The 7,500-nt window shown below is 41.3% G+C and overlaps 1 protein-coding gene across 5 annotated transcripts in view; it reads right to left on the reverse strand.

The window, feature by feature from the left end:
• Window positions 1–7,500, reverse strand: part of si:dkey-174m14.3 (uncharacterized protein LOC563117 homolog) — a 27,881-nt gene that overhangs the window by 19,515 nt on the left and 866 nt on the right. The gene's annotated exons all lie outside the window — the stretch shown is intronic.

Genomic DNA, 7,500 nt, shown 5'->3' on the forward strand with positions numbered 1-7,500 from the left:
CCGTGGCATTCATCGCCAGTCTGTTCCTGTTAATTTCAATCAGACAAGTACTCGCTGTTCCCACTGCACACACAGAGCCACATTCCCTTGCCCCCATAGAAGGTAATCACATGGATTTCAGTTTCCCGGTTATGATCAGGTGTTGTGTTTACTCATGGAAACATCATAACCTGCTTTCAGAAACCTGGAGAAGCCCTGGTTTTGAGAAATAATCACCTTGGGTTCTCCAAATGAAACCAGGTTGCATGTACATATACTGTAGACCTCATCTCAGATTCTGACAGCTGCTGCCAGGAATCAGTAATGGAATGTAATCAGCTACCAGGATACTAGTATTGTATCATGCATACAAGGTCTGAACAAGTTGTTCACTATTCATGTAAACACCATTTTCCGAATATACAACATTTTTGTATTGATGAGATTAAACTCGACATGTCGACGTTAATGTTAACATGTCGACATTAAACTTGAAATTTCAAAAATAAAGTTGAAATATCATGTTGATTTTAATCTCGATATTTCATCTTTATTCTTGACATGTCCATCAAAACTAGATTGGAGAGAGAGCGACTGCTCCAGAGTAGCTGCCACTGAAACCAGATAGACAGTCTCAGACTCAATCAGTTGGCTGACAACTCAACAAAATGCCTTGTGTATAGTCTAGATGATTTGGTGAAATTGTAGGCTACTAAAGAATCAGGTTCAGCAACAAGGAAATCCTCGCTCTTTTAGAGTCGAGAATAAAGACAAAATGTTGATGATATTTTAACTTTAGTCTCAAAATTTCGAGTTTAATGTTCGTCATGGCAAAAATATATTTTTTTTCTTGATGTGTGGCCCTAACATTCCGTTGTACAAACATAGTTTGAATTACCCCCAAATAGACAGAAATATCAGTTTTGGGGGGGTCAGATAATTTTTCTGATATTGTGAAAAAATATCATTACAGTTACAATACAAGTCAACTCCTATTTTCACCGTAGGAATATTTTAAAGCAACACCAAAGAACTTTCCCTCTGTCGGACGCCCGCTATTTGTTTATCCAGCACCGGCTTTGCAAATAACGATGTCCACAGACAAGGTAGAATATTTTGCATGACTTATAAAAGTATGATGTATTGCGACATCAGATGCAAGTCAAATTTGTAGTTTCTTATGTCTCATTCCATCGAACTACAGATCCGCTACCCAATCTGGCAAACTTACATAGTGCGGTTATAGCCGACAGAGGGCCGCGAAGCGAATGCATAATTGCCGTTCACACTGTTACGAGTTGATGAACCACTGAAACGATTTTGGAAACATTATTTTAAGGTGCAAAAAACTCTTTGGTGTTGCTTTAATGTAAAGCGGTTTCAGACACGCCTATTGTGGACCGTACCATTTTTAACCACCGTGGCGCTAGAAGCAACTGAGATAGAGAACGACTTCAACTTCACAAGCAAGTGTCAACACTGAATGACAAAACGCTAGGTAAATTCCTCCAGTAGGCTAAATTCGGTTGGCTGCTGACGTTCATGGGTAAATGTAAGTTGCTAGCTGACGTCTAGCTTGTTGAAAATGTGTTATTTTACAACCTTCATTTATAAACGTGTTTTGTTCTTTCATAGCTCATGTCACGTCTTCATACATTGAATTACTGGCTACTTACCCACTGAGGCTAGTAAAGTGGACCTTGGTTAGACCAAGGTTAGTTAGCAAGATAGGCTAATTCTCTATTTAAATCAAGCTTTTCATTGTGGTTAGGTAAAATCAATTGTCATTTCCAAGGAGATGAACTCCATAGCCTATGTGATTATTCTCATTTTATTTTGAATAAATTATTGTGCCCTTTTGAAATTAGTTTGGCACAGATCCTGTGTTTTTATATTACCGGTATGCACAAGAGGGTCTGATGTAGCTAAGCCTAGGCTACATAACATCAGTGAAATCTGTGGAAACATAAAAAGGCCCAAGTAGCCTAGGCTAAATAGTATGCTAGTATTTGAATGTTTTAAATTGGTTGGTATTGTTTTTAGATTCTATTATTTCATATTTTTAGCTTGATAAATGTAGTTTCATCTGAGAACCCTGATACTATCTTAATGAAACTAGGATTTTATTTTATTCAAAGAGACACTATGAGGAGAAGGAAATGGCACACAGGTGCTAAAAGAGTAAGCAGGAAATATTAACACTAAGATCTACAAACAATTACATTAAAAGTGTAGGTGCAGTCAGGTTTTATACACTGTTCATATGTGTTACGGAAAGGGGTGCTCATCAGACAGGAGAGGCAAAGGATGAATGCCGTGAGCAGGCTGCAGGGATACGACAGGATATATAAGAACGATGAGATATTCTGTAGCCTACTGATTATCAGTTTGTCGCATGTTTAGACCTTGTGTGTGTTGCACAACACATGTTACACTTGGTGATCACGATGGGGATTGATATGGTAGTGGACCATGATGGTTATAGAAGAAGTGAAGGAGCAGTACCCCCCAATTATAGTGGGGTAATTCGCACTCTGTGTACAAATATGATCAAAACTAAGATAAGCCTCATATCTGGAATACTGGTGCATGCAAACACAGTCCTGTTGTGTCCTCCACTGTAAATTATATTTTGTTTTCTTCTCTCCCCTGTGCCTGTAGAGTATCTCTATCCTCAGGACCCACAGCGTTATTTTCTCCCCTATCATCATCATAGAGTTCTTTTCAACCCCATGTTTACAGACCTTTGCCCTTCCTAGTCCTCACTGAGTTCTCCGCTGTCCTACACCACCATGTGTCCTTACTGAGTCCCCCTCCCGGCGGCTGTGGCACTGAGGGCAGCATCCCTAATCTGACACCAGCAGCTGTAAACATTTGCGGCGGCTCCTGAAGAGCTTCATCGGCTGAGTCAGGTGGATGCTAACAGCCGTGCTGTGACCGAACGCCGCAGGAGGGGAGAGAGCGGGAGCGGGAGCCGGAGTGGGCATTGGTGATCTCACACGTGCGAAGTGAGAAGGCTGCAAAAAGCCAAAAGGGCCCAGACTCACATCGGCTCTCTTCATTTCCATACACCTAACCACTCTCCCTCCCTCTCTTTCTCCCTCTCTCTCACACACACACACACACACACACACCACTCAAACCAATCTGGCTTATGTCCAGACTTTCTGTACGGTATTGCAAGTACGCTAATTTTGTCCTTTGAGTCCGACTCTTTCCCTCGCGGCGGTTCGGTTCAGCCCTGCACATCCAGGGAGGGCAAGGGAGCTTAGCCGAGGCGAAGGGGAGAGAGAGAGAGAGACAGGCAGGGACACAGAGCAGCAGGGAAGGTTGCAGGGGGTTACATCAGACGCGCCACCCATGTCTTGGAGGTCAGGGAGCCGTCGTTATGATTCAGCCACAACACAACACTCTTCTCTCCTTTTCTCCAGCTCGTTTTCTCTTCCCTACAGAGTTTATATTTAAACAGCACCACTTGCTGAGCCTTAGCCAGCTACTGTATGTAACTACAGCACAAATACCACATATTACTTATTCTCCAGATCCTACATAAAACTCTCACTCTAGTCCATAAAAGTTTTCTTTGCTTCCTTTTTTAAGCTCTACACAGAGTGGAAGCTGAAATGCATAGATAGATAGATAGATAGATACTTTATTGATCCCTAGGGGAAATTCAAGGTCACAGTAGCATATAGACAACACACACACATTCACTAACAGCATACAAAAAACACATATAAAAAACACAACTAAGCAATAAGTACTGTAGAAGATAAAGGATATACTAAATATACTAAAATATGAATTATACTAAATAAAACTTAATCTAAATCAATTCAATCAATTGTGGGGGCTCCTTTTTGTCGAGTTGTTTGCCTGATTTGTAAGTCATGGCATTTCAAATTCAATTTCATATCAGAGTTCAGTGAGAAATACCAAGACTGGCATACATTTATTCCCAAGAGGCCAAACATGCGTAGGCTACTTTGTCAAAGAGCGCATATGTGCAATCGACAACATAGCATTCAAACACATTCATGCGAGCAGCCAGAGCCAAAGCAAAAGACCCAAAGGCTGATCATTAACATGCAAAATAAAACTTATATTCCGACTTCAGGTCTGCAAGGATACTGCATAATCACACTGTGGTCATGTTGAATTACTTAGCATATTGTCTGAGAGATAGATAGAAACACAGATGTTCTGATGCTCTTTATTGCTGGGGGACTTTGAAGCATGGATATCACTGAAACAGCAGGTCCACATTCAGACAGAAATGCAATATACTTATCGAAACCTGCGTTTATTATGTACTATGGGATTGGGCTTCTTCATGAAGCCTCCAGCCATCACCTACACTCTTCCAGCACAATAGCCCCTGCAGGTCCTTTTGGCACGAGGAGACCTTCCAGCTTGCGCATAGAGCCTTAGGTCAATCTGTGTCTGTGCGATAGAGACTCAGCTGCACCCACCGGATAGAGCTGAGCTCTCCGGATCCGAATCGTCCTCTCCTAGAGCTGCCACCAGCTGCAGATTAGATCCGGCGGCCCGTACGGGGAATAAGTAGAGTGTTGGGAGGGATTGATCCGCCTGATCCCCCCCTGCTGCGTGGATGAACTCAGTAGTGAGAGCAGAGAGGAGATGAGAGGACTCTACCTTCCTACTCCTAGTCAATATACACCCTCACTAGCAGACACCACACTAATATAAATGGAAATATCTTGTGTCCATCCATGTGAAATGTCTAAATGACAATGGTCGTCTTTAAAGTACTACTATTATTATTGTTATTATTATTATGATGTCTGGTCACTGTCTGGTACAGTATATAGAAACACATGGGTTTTTTCAGGAAAACCTATAACACTGACATCATGGATGCCAGCCATTAGCTGGCTAAGTAAACTATTCCCATGACTTCTCTGAGTGGCTTATGGGTATCTGCAGCCATAACCCCTGTGTTTGTCATAGCTGTCATAATTGAACATAAAAATAAGGGAGATTTCCTGGGTTACTCACCCAAAATACAGGAACATTACAACATTCGTCTTTCTGTTGCTATCCCTCTGCTGACAGCAATAATTTGTATTACAAAACTGCGCTAACTAAACGAGGTGTGAAGCTAAGTCTAACATGACTTTGCTTACAGATTGGCGTCAAATCGTGTTCTCACAACAACCACGCTGCTATCTTAAATAGGCTAACATCACTCTTAGGTCTACGGAACCCTGGGGTCAAGATATTTTTTGGTATATATCCAGAAAACGTGCACTCGTTTTACTTGTGTACTCATTTTACTAAATCGTGCGCACGTTTTACTAAATAGTGCACTCATTTAATTAAATTGTGTTCTCAATTTAGTAAATCGTGTGCATGTTTTACTAAATAGTGCGCTCATTTTACAAAATTCTGCTCTCATTTTAATTGTTTAATTGTTAATTTAGTAAAATGTGAGCACAATATAGTAAAATGTGCGCACAATTTAGTAAAATGAGCACACAATATACTAAATTGTGCACACAATATAGTAAAATATTTAGTAAAATGAGTGCACAATTGACTATAATGAGCGCACATTCTCTCGATACACAAAAATATCCTGCAATGACTCTGTATAGGTCACCCTCGAGCAACAAAACGATACTTTGAAAACATCTGTTTCGCTGGAAGAGCAAGGGGGTAGCAACAGGACAATAGTACAGAGACTGACAGGTCCGATGGTAGGGCTAATGTTATGAGAGTATTAAAATATGGGATATTTTACAGGAAAGTATTAAAAAAGGGAGGGAAAAAGGTTAACATATGTGAGAAACCCAGAAAAAAATGGGAGGGTTGACAGGTATGGTGTTTGTGAAGCACCTACATTTCAATCTATACATCCCGGGCTGAGCCAGAGGAATATGATGTTATGTTTCAAACTAAAATGCAGCATATTCAATCCAGAATAGCTTTTGCAGTGAATCTATGCTGAGATCCATCAAGAATAATAACAGTACTGCAGAATGAAGGTGTGGACTGGTACTGAGAATGTTTAGAACTATGTCCTGAGGGAACTAACTAATCTCTCACTGACACTGAGGAGATTGAAACACTCTCTGCATACATATTTATTTATTTATTACTAGTTTTTTGCTGACCACCAATCTGAAGTGGTTGTGCTTTGATTTTACAATTACAAAATTCCCCTGAAGATTTATTGAGTTCAGAGAGGGGGGTCAGGGAAGAAATAAGTACTGTGTTAGCACTTTTACTAACGCCAAAGGGCACAAAACATTTGGCTTTAGTGACACCTCATAAAAAGAGAGTCAGCCTTTGTTATTAAGATAAAATTATGACTCAATTAAATACCACACATATATAATTTACCCTTCAGTTTTCAGAATGCTTCGATGTGTTGAACCAGGCAACAACCCAAAAACTCTAAAACAGAAATCGCCACCTCAGCACAGCCATGATAATTGAACAAATGAGCGATAATGAAACTAAGATATCTATGTTATTCCACAGAGCATATTTCATCACTTTTGTCATTCCCTCAACCCCCAACCCAACCCCACACCACCATCAACCTTTTAATGTCTCTTCTCCTTTTGACACTAAGCAGTGAAACCACCTAAACAGTGTACATAATTTTCAAATTACCTAGCCAGCGTTTACCTGCCCCTGTGGCCCGCTCGAGGCTAATAGCTTGTGTGGTTGCTGACAAACCGACATATCGCCATGACGATGACACCCAGGGGCTTTCAAACAGCAGGTAGGTGAGCCATTATGGAAACATCATACCCCTTCCTCTCTCTTTCTCTCTCTAGCATGTTGAAAGGGGCAGCAATGAGAGGCATTACCTGCTTTGAAGTAACAGCCCCATTGCCAGGCTCTGAATGAGCCGCGCTAAAAGCGTGACACAAGGGGGAAATCCCCCACTGGAGAGAGAAAAGGGAAAATAATCATCCACAGTGAAGCGCATCAGCTCAGCTTGACCCCCAAACACCAGAGTCAGAGAAGGGCTAATGTTCTGAGGCTCAGCTCCCCCCAAAACACTAGAGCTCTTAGATAATATGCTTCAGAAGAGGTAAATAGTAAATATAGACGCAAAACTACCCTACCCCGACAGAAAAAAGAAATAACACTATTGTTCTTTCTCTCGCTCTGTTTCTCTCTTTTTTGCCTCGCGCCCTCTCTCTCTGTCTCCAAGAAAATGGCTTGTGGTTATATATGCGCAACTTCATATTTTATTCTCTGGCTTTCCAGGGTGAGTCAGACAGGAAGAAATGATCCACTCACGGGGACTGAGGAGGAAGAGAGAAAAAAGACTTGCTCGGAAACATCACATTACAGTTTCGCGTCTCTCTCCGTTCTCATCCATCACAAACACCACTGCAATACATTTCAGCATGCCACACACCAAAGCACTGAAACATGCACAAATCAGCACATGTCCATCGCGCACACGCACACACACACACACACACACACACACACACACACACACACACACACACACACACACTACAAAGCCATTGA

This window comes from Alosa sapidissima, chromosome 6 (genome assembly GCF_018492685.1).
Source record: "Alosa sapidissima isolate fAloSap1 chromosome 6, fAloSap1.pri, whole genome shotgun sequence".
Classification (NCBI taxonomy): Eukaryota; Metazoa; Chordata; class Actinopteri; order Clupeiformes; family Clupeidae; genus Alosa; species Alosa sapidissima.